A 22015-nucleotide genomic window follows, 5' to 3' on the forward strand; every position below is an offset into this window, starting at 1 on the left:
AATAATATAGCTCTGTGCAATCCCAGTGGGGTTCGCTCGGCCTCTAGGGGAGAAGCGGCATCTGGATGCAACCAGGCTGGAGACCTCAGACACTCTAGCCAGTGTCTTTCTTTCCATGTCTGCGCTGCTGTGGTTTTTGTCCAGCTTTAGGAGTAAACAGTAATTAAGGAACCTTCCCAAAGGGAGATGAGAACTCCTGGGCTCTGTGCTGAGTCAGAGAGGAATTGGCTGCTCTCTGCACTTGTGTATATTGAAAAATTATAGTTGATTAGGAAGAAAACTGGGGATATTGCCTAGGCCTCCGTAGAGGCTGATACCCTGTAAATGCCCAGGATGGCTTGGTAGATAGCAGGCAGACAGATCAGGAGACAGATGACTGAGGGGACACACAAGCACTTTCTACAGGCACACTGGGCTGTCGCTAAGACATCAAAGATGAGTAATTCTCATCAAGAACTCTTAGCATGCTGTGCAGAACCTTTCATTGACGGATCCTGAAAACTCCTAGCTAGGTAAAGTCCCTATGAACATATCCCCATTATAAAGTTAGGTAAACTCAGGCAAAGGAAGACGTGACTTGGAGAATGACAGACAGAACTCATGAGTCCTGACTTACCTACTGTAGCCACCATCTCTCCTTCAGTAAATGAGTGCATGAAAACTGGGAAATGGACTCACGGTGTAGGAGGACCTGTTCATTGGGTGGGTGTGATGAATTTCCCTGGGGTTTAACCTGGAACTAGGATACCGCTCAGCCCTCTGATATACCTGTGACATTGCACTCTATATGATTATAGGAAAATATGCTAATGAGTGTGAATACAATGTAAGTAGAATATGCTTCATGCAAAAGATCTCTTGTAAGGTATCATTACAAAGCTTATAATCTACTGAGTGTGGTCATCCTATTTGCATGAATGTATCATTCTTCTATCTGAATCTAGAAATATGAAATATAACTCTGAGGGCCCATTGTAATTATGCAAAGTGTGGGCCATTAATGGTGGTTTGGAATCTTGATGGCTCCCATGAACCAGGGCAATTGTCTGCAGATGGCTCCGTTTGCTTGCAGGCTTCCTGCCAGTCAGGCTGGGAGGAATGTAGGCTTGGGGTCTGTGACGTTATTGATATAAATGGGGACCATATAGAACATGGGTTGCAACCAAGGTCCTGTAGTGGCACCAAATCCTAAGTAAAGGGGGTCATATAAGGTGTCTAAGACCAGGTTCTGGGTTGCTGATTATAATTATGCTGTCTATATGGCTGTATCATTTTTAGTTGAAGTTATGAATGTTGGCTCTAGGCTGTCTGTATTTCAAGTTTGTGCTGTGCTTCTGGGGGAAGCCTCCCAGACAAGCTGGTGTTAGCTCTGCCTAGCCTGTTTGATGGCCCATTGAGGACCATTAAGGACACAATGGACCCATGGAGAGAAGGCAGACACGCCTTGTGACTCAGCAAAGTATGCAGGGACTGGCCCATGTGACTCCAGGCTCCATTTTGCTGTAAATTTCCACAGTGAAGACAAAGAGATTCTTACACCTGGAAAAGTCTATATAAGGCTGATGCTTCATCTCCATCTTGTCTTCAATCCTGCTTCTGACCTCTGGAAGGACTTTGCTACAAACTGAAGCTTTACACAAGGGACTGAACGACCCATCCCAGTGGGGGATGCATTCCAGAGACTCAATTTGAACCTGCAGTTTACTCCAGCACTGCTGCAAGCCTGAACTAAGAACTTTGCCATTACTGTATGTAATTGATTCCATTTAACCAATTCTACCTCTCATTTCCACCTTTTTCCCTTTGTAAATAAACCTTTAGATTTTAGATTCTAAAGGATTGGCAACAGCGTGATTTGTGGGTAAGATCTGATGTGTATATTGACCTGGGTCTGGGGCTTGGTCCTTTGGGATCGAGGGAACCGTTTTCTTTTATTGGGGTGTTGGTTGTCATAACCATTCATCCCCAGGACGAGTGCACTGGTGGTGATGCTGGGAGACTGGAGTGTCTAAGGAAATTGCTTGTGTGACTTGTGGTTAGCCAGTGGGGTGAGACCAAAGTCCTTTTTGTCTGGCTGGTTTGGTTGGCCTTAGAGGTGGAAAAACCCCAGCCTAGGGCTGTGACTGCCCTGTTTGAGCAATTGGTCCTGATTTGGCACTCTCAGTTGGGTCCCGCCAGAATCGCTCCGTCACAGTGGCGTAGTCGGCAGGATCCACAGAACCAGGTCAATTAAGCTTTGGGTCAGAACCCCACGCTATCCAAATTTGAAATTTGGGATTGAGAGTTTGGCTGGTTAAAGATCAGTAACCATGAGAGCCAGCCTGCGGTTTGAATATGAGCTAAAACTGGCAGAAATTCGAATAAAAGAGAAGCAAGTCTTGGCCCGGCTGGAGAAAGAGGCGGCCGAGAGAAAGAAAGAGGCGGCCGAGAGAGAAGAAAAAGCTCGTAAGGGACGTCTGGAGGTGCTGGCTGCTGAGGAGGAGACTCGCAAGATGCAGCAGGAGACTTACAAGATGCAACAAGAAACTGCTAGACTCCAGCTCCAAGTCAAAAAAGCAGTGGAAGAACGGCAGAGACTGTATCCTCTGGAAAATCCAGTTTATAACTGTGTTGATATGTGGTATTACTCTGGGCAGTTCTCTGTGTTTAACCCGTTTTGCTATGGCTATGGAGAGGGGGATTCTAACCTGGTGGGAAATAGCTGTTTGTCTGTGCAAATAAGCTGTGTGTCTGGGAATGAAGTTTCTGAATGTCTGTCTAATGTCTCAGAAGGAAATCTGGAGTTAGATCAAGAGCAGAAAAATCTCATTGGTGAGGAAAAGGTTTCTCAGGAGCAGATTAAAGTAAATGGTCAGGTTAAAGCCCTAACTGAGGAAGGAAAGGGTAAATTTGTAATGGGTAATGGATTGGTGGCTAGTGCAGCTTGTAGAAGTAAACCTGAAATGGGTAACTGTGATTTGCTAAAAGTAGCTCAGTGTAGTGAAAAGAGCAGCAGCTTATCTGTTGGGAGAGGCAATGTGCCTGGTAGGGAAAGTTTGGAGGAGCCTAGGCAGCCTTGTGAGCTGAGGGCTTTGTCTAATCAGCAGTTTGGGAAGGGAGGGATAGTGGAAAATGAGTGTCCATATCCCTTACCTGTTTCCTGTGTGGAGAAATGTGACAGTGGAGGGAATGTGCCTGTCTCTGTCAGGAGTATTGACTTGCCTATGAAGGAAGCTACCCCAGTCTCCAAGCAGTTGTCTGTGAACAGCCCTGTGTGCTGGGACAAGGGAAGTGAAATCCCAAGCTGTGTGTCTGGTGAAGGAGAATGTGTCTCCGGCTCTTCTGTGTCTGTGGAACAAACAGAAGGGGCCTTTCAGCCTGTGATGGTTGAGGGTGATTCAGTTGTCTCGGAGTTGGTTGTAAATACAGCTAAAGCCCAGGAAGGGAATAGTCCTGAGTTTGTGTCTGCTGGGGAGAATGGCACTGTGACTAGGTTGCATCCAGTTAGTGTCATAGCAAAATCCCAGAGAACAGACAATTCTGGTGCTTGTAGTTTGCCAGTTGCTAATGTGTGGTTGGAAAAGGGTGCAGCAACTCTGTCTGATCAGGGAGATACCCTAGCCAAGGCACAAGGAGAGCATGAAGGTGATTTAAGTGTGTTACTTACTGACAGTTTGACAACTTGTAGCAAGAAGGAAAAGATTCCTGAACTTGTTCATGGCCAAGGGAAGGAGAGTGCTTCTGACCTGTTATCTAGAAAGTCTGTAGGTGTGCCTAAAAGGGGATGGTGTAGAAATCCGCCTGTGGGGCCTGAAGTGAGTCTAAGTGTAGGTGAGACCCAGAAAGCGGCTGTGGTTGCTCAGGGAAGTGTTCCTGTAAAGCAAGCCCTAGGTGGAGAGGGGAAGGGCAGAATTTCTGTGAGGGGTGAATTGCTGCTTAGAGAAGCTCCTAGGGAAAGGAATCCTCATGGTAGCCTGTGCAAGCAGTTTACTGCAACTGAAGGGTGTAAAAGTGATTTAATCAGGGAAGTTTCAGTTCCTAACAGCCAGAAATTTTCTGTTGTGAATGGATCCACTGACTTTCCTTTTGAAAGATCCAGTGTGGGCAGCTTTGAAAAGGTCTCAGGTGGAGTAGAAGCTGTTAAGGAAGTTGAGCAGCCCTATAACCACCTGGCTGTGTGTAGCCAGCTTGTTGGGGAGACAATGCTGTTGGGACAGGAATGTCTCCATGCTGAATCGGTAAGTGAGCAGTCTGTGCTTCAGGATCTGAGGACAGATTCAGTTACTGGTTTTTCAAAGCAGAACAGTTTTATGGCTGAATGCTTGAGGAGGCAGGGGAGAGCAAGCCAGCTCTCACCCTCAGACTCTTTGGATTTGTGTGGTATCTCTGTTAGACAAAGTCCAGCCGTGGAATCCATAGCAGCTAAGAAGTTAAAAGCTAGTGTCTGTGTTGATGCGAATTACTTGGCTGGCAGGGAGAAGAAAGACTTGCTAATAGCTGTTAGCACAGAGGGCCCACCCCATCAGGCAGTGATCTCTGTTAAGCAAGAGAAATCAGGGTTTAATCCTAAAGGACAAGAAGGAAAGAGAAGACTGAATTTTGCAAAGGGAACCCACAGGTTAACCCTAAAAGGCCCAAACTCCAATGGTATTGAGCCAAGGGTGTGGCATGACAAACATGTTTGTAGATGGACACTTGCAATCAATTTGTTGTTATTGCTAATGCTAACTGTAACAATGTATAATGTGCCTAATCTTTTGGAAAATCCCTTGAACATGTTGAAAGGAATACATGAAAACACACTTTATGTTAAAGGGCCTTGCTATACTGATGTTTCACAGTTAATGCCTGTAAACAGTGTTGGAACTTTTCACAGGGGAAAATACATTCCAGACCTGATGTGCTGTATGAAAGGGGAAACTGAGGCACACTACCATATTGCGTTCATGGCTAAATGCCAAAAGTCCTGTACTATGAACAACATCAATATCTACATTGGTTTAATGTTAATGGGGTTCAAAACATTGGCCAAAGCTGGTATGGATAAAGTAGCTGTTTTCTTTAGCTCTTGGCAAGATCACCTGAAACATACAGGAACCATGCTGCAAAAGCTAACCAAGTTATACCTTAAGTTTGTAAAGAGATCCATTCATGTTATTGGACAGGACTTTGATAAACCATTTCGGTTATACACTGGTACGGCCTCTAGCCCAACACTAGCTGTAGTGAGACAGACCCAAGGAAAGGGGGCTCTTGGGATGCAGTCTGCGATGTTTTGTCAACCCTTCCTGCATCAATTTTGCGTTGGGGGTGTGACGTTATTGATATAAATGGGGACCATATAGAACATGGGTTGCAACCAAGGTCCTGTAGTGGCACCAAATCCTAAGTAAAGGGGGTCATATAAGGTGTCTAAGACCAGGTTCTGGGTTGCTGATTATAATTATGCTGTCTATATGGCTGTATCATTTTTAGTTGAAGTTATGAATGTTGGCTCTAGGCTGTCTGTATTTCAAGTTTGTGCTGTGCTTCTGGGGGAAGCCTCCCAGACAAGCTGGTGTTAGCTCTGCCTAGCCTGTTTGATGGCCCATTGAGGACCATTAAGGACACAATGGACCCATGGAGAGAAGGCAGACACGCCTTGTGACTCAGCAAAGTATGCAGGGACTGGCCCATGTGACTCCAGGCTCCATTTTGCTGTAAATTTCCACAGTGAAGACAGAGATTCTTACACCTGGAAAAGTCTATATAAGGCTGATGCTTCATCTCCATCTTGTCTTCAATCCTGCTTCTGACCTCTGGAAGGACTTTGCTACAAACTGAAGCTTTACACAAGGGACTGAACGACCCATCCCAGTGGGGGATGCATTCCAGAGACTCAATTTGAACCTGCAGTTTACTCCAGCACTGCTGCAAGCCTGAACTAAGAACTTTGCCATTACTGTATGTAATTGATTCCATTTAACCAATTCTACCTCTCATTTCCACCTTTTTCCCTTTGTAAATAAACCTTTAGATTTTAGATTCTAAAGGATTGGCAACAGCGTGATTTGTGGGTAAGATCTGATGTGTATATTGACCTGGGTCTGGGGCTTGGTCCTTTGGGATCGAGGGAACCGTTTTCTTTTATTGGGGTGTTGGTTGTCATAACCATTCATCCCCAGGACGAGTGCACTGGTGGTGATGCTGGGAGACTGGAGTGTCTAAGGAAATTGCTTGTGTGACTTGTGGTTAGCCAGTGGGGTGAGACCAAAGTCCTTTTTGTCTGGCTGGTTTGGTTGGCCTTAGAGGTGGAAAAACCCCAGCCTAGGGCTGTGACTGCCCTGTTTGAGCAATTGGTCCTGATTTGGCACTCTCAGTTGGGTCCCGCCAGAATCGCTCCGTCACAGGGTCTCACAGGACATGTGACCATGTCACCTGGTACTGAAATCCATTTTAATCCTGGTGCTTTTCCATTTAGAAGGAGGGGTGGGGACCCAGAGAGGGACCAAGGATTCCCGCCTTGTGCAAAAAAGATATAAGCGGGTAGAAGAGAACAAAGGGGGCTGCCATCATGAGAAATTCCCTAGCTACCAGCTGAGCTGGAACAAGGGCTGTAGCAGGGGAAAGGATCGTGCCCAGACTAGGAAGGCGTCCAGTCTGTGACAGAAGCTTCCTGAAACATCTCCGAGGGTGAGATGTTATCTGTATTCAGTTTTCTTTCTGTATTAGGCCTAGACTTGCGTGCATCTGAGTCTTGGAGACAGGGACACTTCTTAAGCTGTTTTCAATTAAGCCTGCAGCTGTTGGGGGACATGGTTCAGATCTGGTTCTGGGTTTGTAACAGGCAGGCGTGTCTGGATCAAAGCAGACAGGGTTCTGGAGTCCCAAGCTGGCAGGGAAAATGGGTTAGAAGTAGTCTTAGCACATCAGTTGGCAGTTCCCAGGGGGTTTTCTGTGATCCAACCCATCACAGTACCAATCTGGGATCGCTCTCACACTGTGAGACTATGGGAAGCCACTATCCTCTCAGATTTTGCACTTACACAGCCATACACAGACAGGGACACACCCAGCTGCAGTTACATGAAAGCTTTCACTAGCCACTCATGAACCAGCAATAGCGAGGCTCCAGCCAGTTCCCCCAGCTCCCCAGCCTAGGACCCCAGAGCTGTGCCGTCTTGCCCTGGTCAGAAGCCTGAGCAGTGTAAGTTTATTACCTAGCCTGCCCCTCCCTCAGTGTGGAGAGGACAATACACAAACTCCATTTCCTGAGGCAGTTTCCCTTTTGCAACACTCCGTTTTAGGAATAGATTTTAAGTGACTCTACGTAAGAGCGAACTGATCAAGGTTTGTTACCTCAGAAATAAACAATATTACAATGTATGTTCTATATACCAGACAGGATTTGAATCAATCCGTGTCTCACCTGGTGGTACAAACATCCCACCAGTTTTCCATGCCCAGGCTAGAAACCCCTTCAGCCTGGAATCACAGCCCCACTTCACTCCTTGTTCCTAAGCTGTTTCTAGGTGTTGAGTTGTGGGGGGACTGAGACCATGTGGAGGGAACTTCATTTTTTAAAGCAAAAGCCCCCAGCACAATTAGTGGGAAAGTTCAGCATAAGATGGAGTCCAGTGTCACATGAGCTGGTCACATGCCCTTGCCTGCTCCGATGAGTCATAGCAGGGGCCATTTCCCATATCCTCGCTAGAGTGATCACAGGAGCGCACAAGATGGGGGAGGGTAGGCTTTTTGTATTTGCATAACCTCTGGGCTAAGAGGTGTGCTTTCTCTCAGCAGCTCTTTCACAGCTGCCTTCCATGTTTTACCAGTCCATGAAATTACTTCCTCCCCTCTGTCTAATGGGTCATTAGCCTTTTCATAGACAACCACTTTCAGCAGGATCGACATCCTGTCCCAAAGAGACGGGGTTAGTTTTCACAAGCACGTCAGGAACAGAGTCCTGAAAAATTAGGACCTGGATTGAGGTAACCTTCATACTCCTCTCTCTACCCCTGAGAGGTCAGTTGTGTGACTGATCCCCTCTGGGAGGTCAGTTACACGGTTCCCTCTCAAAGCCTGAGCCACAGGTTGAGTGCCTGGGTACAGAGATGCTGAACCAGACATTCTGTCCTCGGCATCCTCTCCCAAGTGACCAGGGAGGAGACATTCCTGTACTTCCCCAGCTCCTTCCCCAGTTTCCTTATCTGGGCCTTCTCCTAGGATACATAACTCTATACTCTCTAAGGTAGGATCTACCCCCTGCTTAGCCATGCAGGGCTCACAGCTAGCAGCATGGACAATTTTGTCACTGGCAGGCATTACGCCCCCTTCCTTCGTAAGGTGGTATTGCCTCCTCGTGCTTTCCCAAGACAAACCCTGGTACCAGAGGGGAGACCAGAGGAGAGGGAAGAGATAACAGGGCTGTGGTGAAGGAACAAAGGAGCCATCCTGCATCCACTGCAGACTATTTGTCCGGCTGCAGCAGCTCCTCTCCCAGACCCAGAGCAGAGGGAGCCCCGCTGGGGGCTGGGGGCAGGGAGGTGGAGATAATCCAGTGAGTGGCTGGGGATGGGGAGAAGAGCAGTGAGCAACAAGGGTGGCTTTGGAGGAAAGGCAGAACAGAGGCAGGGCCTTGTTATAAGAAGTAAAAGGGGGCAGGGCCTTGGGGGAATAGGCAGGGCAGGGCACGGGCCCTCAGGGGTCCAGTTAAAAGCAATTAGAAAGATGGGAACCCTATGTAAAGTGTTGTACACAGACCGATTCCCCAGTCTGTCACGTTGACACAGCACGGTAAGGCCAGGAAAGGATTCAGTGTCACTTTGACTGTCTAGTAAGTGATTCAGGGAAGAGGGCCCAGGACCATATCACCAGCCAGCTCTGAACGCAGGTCGGTCTGACCTCTAGAGCACCAGGATTACAATTCAGTTTTCTTTAGGAGTAAAGAGCCGGAGCAGCCTGTCCCAGATCTGTTTGGTCCTCACCCCGTAGATGATGGGGTTTAGCACGGGGGGCACCAGGAGGCTCACGTTGCCAATGACAACACGGAAATGCAGGGCCACATTCAGGCCAAATCGATATGCGAGGGAGGAGAAGAGGCTTGGGATGTAAAAGGCTAAGATGGAACAGAGGTGGGAGCTGCAGGTCCCAAAAGTCTTGAGCCGGGCAGCCTTTGTGGGGAGGCTGAAGATGACCCTGAGGATCTGGGTATAGGACAAAGCAATAAAAAACATATCCAGACCCCTCACACCGAATACCACAAAAAGGCCGTAGTAACTACTGATGTGGGTATCAGCGCAAGCCAGCTTCACCACTGCTATGTGTGTGCAGTATGTGTCGGGGATGATGTTGCTTTTGCAATATGGCCACTGCCTCGTCAGGATGAGATAGGGCAGTATGAGCATGCCACCGCGCAGCACCACGGCCAGGCCAATCTTGGCCACCACTGGGTTTGCTAGGATGGTGGAATGTCTCAGGGGGTGGCAGATGGCCACATAGCGATCCAGAGCCATGGCTACAAGGATCCCAGACTCCATCTCTGTGAAGCAGTGAATGAAGTACATCTGGGTGAGGCAGGCACTGAAATTGATCTCCCTCGAATTGAACCAGAAGATGCTCAGCATTTTGGGCAGCGTGGATGTAGACAGGACCAGGTCAGTGATGGCCAGCATGCAGAGGAAATAGTACATGGGGGCACGGAGGCTCAGCTCTTTCTTCACTACGAACAGGATGGTGATGTTCCCCAAGATGGCTATGGCGTACATGGTGCAGAAGGGAATGGAGATCCAGACATGGGCCACCTCCAGGCCAGGAATGCCCAGCAGGATGAAGGTAGAGGGGTTGGTGAAGTTCGTTGTGTTGGAATCCGACATGGAGTAGGGGGAGAAGGTGTCCAACACTGAGGGAGAATGGAGTCTCCTGCATGTACTATACGTTCCTCTGATTTCCTTAATGTTCTCTGGCTCTAGGCTGATGGTCGCAGTACAAATGCCTGGACAGAGAGACAATGTTAATATGAGACACTACATGCACTATGGGGGGGCTGTTATGAAGAGTGAAAAAGAAACAAAGCTTTGACAAAACATGTACCAGAGGGAAACATCCCCACTAGAACTCACATCATGGAAAAGACCTGGGCCCACTGATAGCAGCTCGGCTCATTCATAGCAGTGGTCAAAACAAAGACAATGTTCAGATGCCTAAGGAATGGGATGGAGAATTACTTGCTCTGGACACACGCTCAGTTGTTGTCACTCAGTCTCTATAAAGGATACAGCCGATAGAAAGGGGATTTCTGAGACAGGCTCTGAGAATGGGGGGGGCTGCCGACAGTCTGAAAAGTCTGGGACTGTTTAGTTTAGAGAAGAGACCAATAAGGGGGTATATGATAGAGGAGAGGAAAATAAAGAATGGAACTGTTTGCATTCAAATGGACAAACACAGAACGGTTTCCGACCAGTAATATCTATAGACACTTAGTGTTTCAAAAGGGCTATGTAGCAAGGTGATGACTCACCAGCATGGCACCTCCTGCTCCTCATCTCGGGAATTAGCTCTCCAGCATATGGAGCGCCTCCTCCTGGCCTCTGGCCTCCGTGTCCCTTCTGGACCCCAGTGCCCCTTTACCTTGGGGTCCTGCCCCCTGGCAATGCCCCCACATTCTGGGTCTCCCCTCCCAGGGGAACCCCCAACCCTCTATCCCCACCTTGCCTCAGTGGCTACTGCCACTCATCATCTAGCCCCCGCTCCCTGGGGCAGACTGCAGTCTGTCATGGCCACTCCTCACTGGCAAGGGGGTTGGACCAGCTGCCTCTGCCTAGTCCCAAGCTGCACCTCTGTAGCCCCAGCACCTTTGTAGGTGCTCACCAAAGCCTGCAGCTGGAGGTTTACCAGGCTGGAGCTCCCCGGATCCCTTTGCCCTTTTCCCCTGCACTGCTCCACTTCAGGTTCCTCGCTCTCAGGCAGCTAACCCTTCCCACGCCAGGGCTGGAGTCAGACTCTTCCAGCTCCTGGTCCCCGGCCCTCTTCTCCGAGCCAGCTGAGGCCTGATTGAGCTGCCCCAGCTGTGCTCAGCTACCCAGGTGCTGTCACTCCTTTTCCCAGCCACAGCCCTCTCCAGGGCTGATTTTACTCTTGGCTCCCCAGGGCAGCCCTCTCCCAGGGCTGTTTTACCTCCTTCGGGGACGGAGCAGGGGGACCCCCCCACCATAGGCTAAGGAAAGGCCAAAGGTCAGTAAAACTGATTGGGAGGAAACATTTGAAGAGAAAAAATGAGGAGGAAAATTGGGATTCCTTGACGAAGAGTTTATTAGATTGGCAAAAAGCCACTAGTCCAGAAAGTAGAGAACTTTGGACAAAAACCCAGTTTACTGACAACGTGAAGGCAGCAATTGGGGGGGACGGGATGGGAAGGAATATTTAACAAATGGGGGAAAAGGAAAATAGAGAGCGTAAATAACACAAATTGGAATTTATGAAACTTGATAAGGGATGCTAAAAACATCAAGGAAAAATCCTTGCTTGGCAGGTTTAAGGATCACAAAAAGGAGGTTATTAAGGTATATTGAGAACAAAGCAGCAAAGAGTCCTGTGGCACCTTATAGACTAACAGACGTTTTACAGCATGAGCTTTCGTGGGTGAATACCCACTTCTTCAGATGCAAGTCACTAACACGGCTACCCCTCTGATAATTGAGAACAAAGGAAATCCTAGAAAAGGTTTAGGGCAATTCTTTGAGGGAGAAACAAAGTTTGTTCATGTTGCAGGAAAGGTAGATACCGTCAAGATATAGTTGGGTTCTGCATTCGGAAAGAAGCAGTATGAGAAACATATATCACCTAAGATGATGAAATACTTTCCAGTCCATTAGAAGACAAGGATGGCAATAAACAGCATCTATAATTGAATCTTAGAGTTCCAAACACCAGAGTTACAAACTGACTGATCAAGCGCACATCTCACTCGGAACCACAAGTACATAGTGAGGCAGCCGGAGAGACTAAAAAAGGGGCGGGGGGAGCGAGGCAAATACAACACAGTTCTGTGTTAAACGTAAAATATTCAATAAAAATAGGGAAAGTTTAACAAAAAGATTTTACAAAGTTAAGAAACAAAGGAAAAGTTGGTCTGGGATTAATTAAAAAAATATATGGCATATAATTAATGCAAGTTAACAACATGGTTTATGGAAAACACAACTTGCAAATAAACCCGATTTCATCCTGAAATGAGAGAACACTTTTGATTGATCAAGGGCACCAAGCAGATGCAATAGACTTTGATTTCTCTGAGGCATTTGTTTCAGTAGGGAAAAAATTCAGGCAAAAAAATAGACTAAAATCTGGCTAACTTACAGATCTCAGAAAGCAATTGTCAATGGGCCATTGCCAGCGAATGGGGCTGTTTCTGTGAGGTTCTGCAGGGATTTGTTTTTGGCCCATTGCTAATCAATATTTTCATCAACGATCTGGAAGCAAATAGAAAGTCACTGCAGATAAAATACGCAGATGACCCAAAGATTGGCACATTGATTACAATGCAGATGCCAGGGCAGGCACATTGACTGATCTAGGGCATTTGGTGATCTGAAGCCATGCAAACAAAATGTTTTAATACAGACAAATACAAAGAGATCCTCTTGGAACAGGGAATGCAGGCTCGACCCACAGACTAGGGAACTATATTATGGGATGCAGGACCCTGAGAAGGCTTTAGGGGTCATTGTAGACAACCCACTCATCGTGAGCTCGCAGTGAGATGCTGTGGCCAAAAGCGCTGATGAGATCCTTGGATGCATAAACAAGGGAGTGGTGAGATGGAGCAGGGGAAGGATTTTACCTCTGCACATGTTATTGGTGAAACCAACTGTGTCCACTCCCGGGTTCCACATTTCAGAAATGATGTCGAAAAACTGGAGAAGGCACAGAAAACAGCAACAAAAATGATTGGAGACTGGAGAAAATGCCAGTCAGAGAGAATAACTTAAGGGGCTTCGTTTATTCAACTTGAATACCAATGATGTACTCTTTAATGTAGTGAAGAAAGGCAAAGCAGGACCCAATCACTGGAATCTGAAGCCAGACAAATTCCAGTTGAAAATAAGGGCCAAGTTTTTAACACTCAGCGTGATTAACGTTTGCAACACACTGAGAATGGAAGTGGTGGATTCTCCAATTCCACATGGCTACAGATCCAGACTTGATGCTTTTCTGGAAGATCTGCTTGAGGGCTTGACTATACTTAAATAGCTACAATAGTGCTGCCATAGAGCTTCAAGGTAGACACTACTTACACCGACGGCAGGGGTTCTCCCATCTGCGCGGTTAATCCGCCTCCCCAAGAGGTGGTGGCGAGGTCAATGGGAGAATTCTTCTGTTCACCTCATGCTGTCTGCACCAGGGTTAGGTTGATATAGCTATATCTCTCAGGGGGATTTTTTCAAAAAAGACAAATGCAATGGGAGGTTCTGTAACAGGGTCTCGAGTCACCACCACTGGTGCCTCCTGAGGTTTGCTCCAGGAATTAGCTCTTATCAACTGTGGAGTGCCCTCTGCGCGTGGTGTCTCACCCATTGTCTGCTCTGCTGCTTCGGGAACCGCCTTGCTCCCCGCTCAGCAGTATCCTCTTCAGGACACTGCCTCTGGCAGTGCCTACTACTCCACTCTCACCCCCTTTGTGGGGGAAGGGGAGTAATGACAGCCCTTCAGCTTGCACCTGCCTCAGTGGCCAACCACAACCCCAAAGTCTAGTCCCTCACCTCAGGGGCAAGTTGCCGTCTGTCTTGGCCACCGTTCTCCATGGTCAGGTGCAGTGCAACAGGGTGGGGGGGAGACCCAGGCCCACCCGCTACTCTGGGTCCCAGTCCAGGGACCCTCTAGCAGCAGCTTCTCTGCCCTCCTTTTCTACCCTCTTGTCCGACTATCTTCCCTAGGACACTTCCCCTTTGACTCCTTGCACCTTCTCCGCCCTTCTAGTCAGGGGTCGCAGCCTGGCAGGTAATGGGCCGGAGTTCTCCTCTGCTCCCCGGAGCCTGCCCAGCACTGCTCTGTCCAAGGTGCTACCTCTTTACCTCAGGAGCTAGTCCTCCTCCCTGCTAATCAGGGAGAGACTGCCCTCTCCTTTGCTAAGCAGCCTTTATATAGGGCCCAGCTTGGCCCTGATTGGCTGTCTCTTTCTTTGTCCTGACTGGCTCTCCACAGGCCTGTGCTGATTGGCTGGAAGTCTGCACAGTCTCTCTGGCCTGTTCCAGCCCATTTTCTCATGGAGTCGGGTAGCCGCCCCACTACAGGTCGTAATAATGGAAGCATAACATGCAAATCATGTCTAGTGATACTACTCATCTACACGGCGCTGGTTAGGCCTCAGCTGACGTATTGTGTCTAGTTTGGGTCACCAATGTATAGGAAGGATGTAGAGAAACTGAAAAGGATCCAGAGGTAAGTGACAACGATGATCAAAGGTATAGAAGACAAGCCATACAAGCAAGGGCCGAAGCAACCATTTGTGTCCGGTCTGGAAAAGAGGCGATTGAGGGGGAGATGGGAGCAGTCTTCAGATATTTGAAAGGCTGCGATAAGAAATATGGAGGAAAGTTATTCTCTCTTGCTGCAGAGCACAGGACAACAGGCAGTAGGTTCAAACTCCAGCATAGCAGATTTAGATTATATCTGAGAAAAAAAATTCCTAACTTTAAAGAATGGGAGGAAAATGGACCAGATGCCTTGGGTGCTTGTGGAAACTCCTTCGCTGGAGGTGTCCCAAAGGTGGTGGGACGAAATCTCTTTGAGATGGTTTAGACACAACACATCCTACATCTTGGCAAGGGGTCAGACTAGCCCACCCTTTCATTCTTTTCTAACCCCATGGCTCTATGATTCTATAATGTAAAATCCTAGAGTGAAACAGGTCTTAGTCACATACCAGTTATGAAGTTTGATTCAGGGGTAATTAGGTAAAATTGAATGGACTGTGTTATACAGGACGTCAGGTTGGATGATCAAATGGTCCCTTCTGACCTTAAATCATATGAATCTATGACAAAGAAAGTAGATCAGGCATTTGTATCTACTAGGTTTCACAAAACACGAAGAACTGGACATTTAATTACATTGAAAATCTGAACATCTAACACTGATAAAGAAAATAGTTTACATTATACCTATTTGGCCTCTGGTACTCCGTCCCAATGACATTACTGGAGCAAACAGCTTAGCTGAATGGTACTCACCAATGGATTGGCCATTGTAGATAGTTCTGCTGGCACCCTTACTTAAGGCTGTCTGACCCCTTCAATTGGGAGACCTCATTTTCTTTTGTTTACAAGTTTGCCAAACTTTAACTTTTTGGACTTATATTTGCAATGCTGGGTGTCTGCTTCCGGCTTAATTGTGTTTGGAAACACAATACAAAGCAGAACACAAGGCATAACAGTTCATCTCATGTCTCAAATGAAGCTAGGAGAGAATATGTCTTGTCCATGTTGAAAAATTCCTATAATTATTCCAGAGAAGTGCCCTTCCACCTCAATAATTTTCAGCATATAAAAGTCAGGTAACGACTCCCTCCCTCCCCCACTCAACCCAGTTAACAGCCAGAGCCTGGAGATGCAAGGGGAGAGGAGTTGACAGTGTCTGTGCATTAACACACATCTGGCTCCTGAGGTCTTTACTCAGCTCTTACTCCAAGGGAAATTTTGTTTCGGTGGGGCATGAGCAAAATACAGGGCGTGGCCTCCGAATTTGGCCTTGTATTGTACATCTACTAACACCTTTCATCATGAAGCATCCACTGTGCCACTCAAATACAGCCGCCTCAGGGCGTGAGGCCATTGGCAGGGGCGGGTGGATGTTCACAGAAAGGAACCACATTTGGACAGTGATACTGGAGCAAACTCACCCCTGTGGCGAGCAGATGTTTAATGGCTGTGCAGAGCAAACTCCTCAGCTGGAGATGGGTACCTGTGAATTTTGCAGTGGAAGTGTCTTCCCTGGGAATCCCAGTCCCACACCTCTCTCACCCCAGCAGCTGCGTCAACAAAAATAAAAACAGGGGTGTGCACCGTTTATTATATAGCTCCGTGCAATCCCAGTGGGATTTGCTCGGCCTCTAGAGGAGAAGTGGCATCTGGATGTTAACAGGCTGGAGACCAGAGACACTCTAGCCAATGTCTTTCTTTCCATGTCTGCGCTTCTGTGCTATTTATCCAGTTTCAGGAGTAAACTGTAATTAAGGGACCTTCCCAAAGGGAGATGAGAACTCTTGGGCTCTGTGCTGAGTCAGAGAGAAATTGGCTGCTCTGTGTATTTATGCATATTTGAAAATTATAGTTGATTAGGAAGAAAACTAGGGATAATGCCTAGGCCTCCATAGAGTCTGATACCCTGTAAATGCCCAGGATGGCTTGGTAGATAGCAGACAGACAGATCTGGAGAGAGATGACTGAGGGGACACACAAGCACTTTCTACAGGCATACAGGACTGTCGCTAAGACATCAAAAATCAGTAATTCTCATCAAGAACTAATATCATACTGTGCTGCACCTTTCATTGATGGATCCTGAAAACTCCTAGCTTGATAAAGTCCCTATGAACATATCCCCATTATACAGAGAGGTAAATTCAGGCAAAGAAAGACGTGACTTGGTGAAGGTCCCACAGAGAATGACAGACAGAACTCAGGAGTCCTGACTTACCTACTGTAACCACCATCTCCCCTTCAGTAACTGAGTTCATGACAAGAGGGCAATGGACTCATGGTCTAGGAGGGTCCGTTCGCTGGGTGGGTGTGATGAATTTCCCAGGGTGTAACCTGGAACTGGGATATCAGTGAGTCCTCTGATATACCAGTCTGGGCTCCCTTTCACACTATGAGACCATGGGAAGCCGCTATGCTTTCCAGGTCTTGCACTTACACAGCCATACACAGACAGGAACACCCCCAGCTGCGGTTACATTAATGCTTTCACTAGCCACCCAATAGCAATAGCGAGGCTACAGCCAGTTCCCCCCAGCTCCCCAGCCTGGGACCCCAGCGCTGTACCATTTTCCCCTTGTCGGGAGCCTGTCCAGTGGAAGTTTATTACCCAGTCTGCCCCTCTCTCAGTGTGGAGAGGACAATGCACCAACTCCATTTCCTGAGGAGATTTCCCTTCTGCATTTCAAACAACACTCTGTTTTAGGGCAAATATGTAAAACAGATTTATTAAGTACAGAAAGATTTTAAGTGACTATATGTAAAAGCGTACAGGTCAAAGTCCGTTACCTCAGAAATAAACAGAATTGTAATGTATGTTCTATAGACTAGACAGGATAACATGAAGGGGAAAGGAGTCTATTTTAAAGAATCCTTATTGAGGTTGCAGGAAAAACACATCCCAATGTGTAGAAAAAATAGTAAATATGGCAGGTGACCAGCTTGGCTTAACAGTGAAATACTTGCTGATCTTAAACACAAAAAATAAGTTTACAAGAAGTGGAAGCTTGAACAAATGACCAGGGAGGAGTATAAAAATATTGCTCAGGCACGCGGGAGTAAAATCAGGAAGGGCAAATCACACTTGGAGTTGCAGCTAGCAAGAGATGTTAAGAGTAACAAGAAGGGTTTCTTCAGGTATGTCAGCAACAAGAAGAAGGTCAGGGAAAGTGTGGGCCCCTTACTGAATGGGGGAGGCAACTTTATGACAGAAGATGTGGAAAAAGCTCATTTACTCAATGCTTTTTTTCCCTCTGTCTTCACAAACAAGCTCAGCTCCCAGATTGCTGCACTGGGCAACACAGCATGGGGAGGAAGTGACCAGCCCTCTGTGGAGAAAGAAATGGTTCAGGACTATTTAGAGAAGCAGGATGAGCACAAGTTCATGGGGCCGGATGTGCTGTATCCGAGGGTGCTAAAGGAGTTGGCGGATGGCCATTGGCCATTATCTTTGAAAACTCATGGCCATTGGGGGAGGTTGCGTATGACTGGAAAAAGGCTACTGTAGTGCCCATCTTCAAAAAAGGGAAGGAGGAGAACCCAAGGAACTACAGACCAGTCAGTCTCATCTCAGTCCCTGGAAAAGTCATGGAGCAGGTCCTCTAGGAATCAATACTGAAGCACAGAGGGCAGCGGAAAGTGATCGGGAGCAGTCAACATGGATTCACCAAGGGCAAGTCATGCCTGACTAACCTATTTCCCTTCTATGAGGAGATAACCGGCTCTGTGGATGAGGGGAAAGCAGTGGATGTGCTATTTTTGGACTTTAGCAAAGCTTTTGATACAGTCTCCCACAGTATTCTTGCCCACATGTTAAAGTAGTATGAGCTGGATGAATGGACTATAAGGTGGATAGAAAGCCGGCTAGATCGTCGGGCTCAATGGGTAGTGATCAATGGCTCCATGTCTAGTTGGCAGCCGGTTTCAAGTGGAGTGCCCCAAAGGTCGGTCCTGGGGCTGGTTTTGTTCAATATCTTCATTAATGATCTGGAGGATGGAGTGGACTGCACTCCCAGCAAGTTTGTAGATGAGACTAAACTGGGAGGAGTGGTAGATACGCTGGAGGGTAGGGATAGGATACAGAGGGACCTAAACAAATTGGAGGATTGGGCCAAAAGAAATATGATGAGGTTCAACAAGGACAAGTGCAGAGTCCTGCACTTAGGACGAAAGAATCCCATGCACTGCTACAGACTAGGGACCGAATGGCTGGGCAGCAGTTCTGCAGAAAAGGACCTAGGGGTTACGGTGGACGAAAAGCTGAATATGAGTCAACAGTGTGCCCTTGTTGCCAAGAAGGCTAATGGCATTTTGGGCTGTATAAGTAGGGGCATTTCCAGCAGATCGAGGGATGTGATCATTCCCCTCTATTCGACATTGGTGAGACCTCATTTGGAGTACTGTGTATAGTTTGGTGCCCCACACTACAAGAAGGATGTGGAAAAATTGGAAAGAGTCCAGCGGAGGGCAACAAAAATGATTAGGGGGCTGGAGCACATGACTTATGAGGAGAGGCTGAGGGAATTGGGACTGTTTAGTCTGCAGAAGAGAAGAATGAGGTGGGATTTGATAGCTGCTTTCAACTACCTGAAAGGGGGTTCAAAGAGGTTGGATCTAGACTGTTCTCAGTGGTACTCGATGACGGAACAAGGTGTTGCCGGCACAAAGGCCCGAGGCGACAGCAACAGTGGTTCGTTGCCCGGAGTGCCTCGCTCCAATAGACACACCAGGGTGGAGAAGCAAAAAAAAGGTTTATTTGAGATCTCAAAGCGATTCTTGGAGACACAGACACGTCTCAGATCAAGCACACTTCATACAAGCAGCTCTTTCTCTTTATACATGATTTTAGCTAAGCATGTCTATTACCCCCAATGCCCAGCTCCCCCCTTCCCCCCCCCCTTTTCTCACTCCTTTTTAGTTCCCATACAGCAAATACATTATAAAGTAGCAATTACTCTAAACAGGTTAGATCATACTTGGCAAAAAACATATTATCTCGTTAGTAACTTTTCTTGACCGGTCATTCTGTTTCACTCCCTTCAGCCAGGTGCAAGCAGGCTGTATAATTGCCTCCTGGTACTGATAACTAGTTGCCACACATTCCATTCTTTCCATCTGGCCTGTGGGGTTAATTAAAGTCTAAACATGGAAGCGATTCGGACAAGCAGAGGCCTGATACAGGGAGCCTTCATTGGCACTGTCATTTTCCACCCTTCTGTTAACACTGGGCCATGCCTGGTGCCACCAACAAAGGAGTAATGGTCTCAAGTTGCAGTGGGGGAGGTCTAGGTTGGATAATAGGAAAAACGTTTTCACTAAGAGGATGGTGAAACACTGGAATGGGTTACCTAGGGAGGTGGTGGAATCTCCTTCCTTAGAGGTTTTTAAGGCCCGGCTTCACAAATCCCTGGCTGGGATGATTTAGTTGGGTTTGGTCCTGCTTTGAGCAGGGGGTTGGTCTAGATGACCTCCTGAGGTCCCTTCCAAATCTGATATTCTATGATTCTAGGAACTAGGGGCCACCAAATGAAATTAATGGGCATCACGTTTAAAACAAATAAAAGGAAGTTCTTCTTCACACAGCACACAGTCGACTTGTGGAATTCCTTGCCTGAGGAGGTTGTGAAGGCTAGGACTATAGCAGTGTTTAAAAGAGAACCAGATAAATTCATGAAGATTAAGTCCATTAATGGCTATTAGTCAGAACGCGTAAGGAATGGTGTCCCTAGCCTCTGTTTGTCAGAGGGTGGTGATGGACGGGAGGAGAGAGATCACTTCATCGTTACCTGTTAGGTTCACTCCTTCTAGGACACCTGGCATTGGCCACTGTCAGTAGACAGGATACAGGGCTAGATGGACCTTTGGTCTGACCCAGTCTGGCCATTTTTATGTTCTAATGAGGTATCTCCCTTTTATACCTGGGGAAACTGAAGCAGCAGGAATGGATGTGTCTTGCACTGGGACCATATCTCATGCATCCCTAGCTGCCTATACATTGCTTTTTCTCTCTGAGACCTGGCTCATATGGTCCATGCTGAGAACCAAGAGTCCCAGGTTTGCCACGGATTCACTGGGTGACCTTGGGCAAAGCTTCTCCATGCATTAAATGGAGATGATTATTTATTATTTCTAGTGTGCTGCTACTGAAAGGCCAGAATCAGAGTCATAGACTGCACTGATTTGGTTGCTTGCAGCACATAGTTGGGTTCTATGCTCTGTGTAGAGTTCCAGGCAGCGTGTGGTCTCTGGTAAACAAGCAAGACAAGGCTGAAGACTGAGCTGGATGGAAACCTGTTTTTGTGGCTGTAGTTTTTAGCTATTTCATAAATTCCTCCTGGTTTAAGAAGGACGGCAACTCCATTGACCATGACACACAAATAAACTCATTGCATCTAATACAACCCAGAGGAGCAAAGCCAGTTCATGGCCAGAGCAGTGGTGCTGTGGGACGGGGGCGGAGGGGGCAGGACTCCCGGTTCCTATTCTCAGATCTGGCATCGACTCATTGTGTGGTGTTGAGTAAATCACTTGACCTCTGTGTAGCTCAGTCTGTCCATGACATGGGTATAATGCTGCCTAGCAATGAAGCTAAGGAGCTTATACATGTAGAGACTAAAACCATCATGCAGAACATATGTTAGACTCAGCTCCACTGTCCAGCTTCAGCCCCTGGGCAATGGGTGCCCTGTAGCTCCAGATAAGGTGACCTGTACGTGTGTAAATAGCTGACTAATGGTAGCTGTGCCACTGATCTCCCTCGTTATCAGCTACCAAAGCCACCCTGGCCGATGCCCAGCATCCAGCTTTCCCAGCTAACACGGGGGCTTATTCTTCAGCCTCTCTCGGCTGTTATTTCCCTAGCTTCAAAGCTGATCTCTTGCCCTGCCCCCGAGGCCTGGCTCAGGACAAAGGGCTCCCAGCCAATACCCAATGCAGGGACCCTGCCTGCTACAGGCCCCCAGCAAAGAGGAACAAAAGGGAGCTGAAAGCTAAAGAAATAAGCTTCACAAGGGTCTTTCACTCAGGAGTCTGTAACTGAGCTTTTACAGAAACAGACTAACACGGCTACCCCTCTGATACTTGTAACTGAGCTTTAGGGCCCACGAGCCGTCTGATCCACAATCTCGCCCGCCTGCAACGCAACCCTGCTCCCAACTCTCAGTTGCTTTTATACAGCTTCCTGGCTTCCCTCTCCACTCCTGATTGCCCTGAAGGCCCCAGCGCTGCATCCGCTGCAGGCTACTTGTCAGGCTGCAGAGGGAGCCCAGCTGGGGGCTGGAGACAGGGAGGTGGAGATGATCCAGTGAGTGGCTGGGGATGGGGAGAAGAGCAGTGAGCAACAAGGGTGGGCTTTGGAGGAAAGGCAGAACAGAGGCAGGGCCTTGCTGGAAGAAGTGGAAAAGGCGGCAGGGCCTTGGGGGAATAGGCAGGGCGGGGCACAGTGCAGGCCCACAGGGGTACAGTTAAAAGCAATTAGAAAGATGGGATCCCTAAGTTAAGTGTTGTACACAGACCGATTCCCCGGTGTGTCACGTTGACACAGCACAGTAAGGTCAGGAAATGGTTTAATGTCTCTTTGATTG

This window comes from Mauremys mutica, chromosome 1, assembly GCF_020497125.1.
Source record: "Mauremys mutica isolate MM-2020 ecotype Southern chromosome 1, ASM2049712v1, whole genome shotgun sequence".
In the NCBI taxonomy this organism is placed as follows: Eukaryota; Metazoa; Chordata; order Testudines; family Geoemydidae; genus Mauremys; species Mauremys mutica.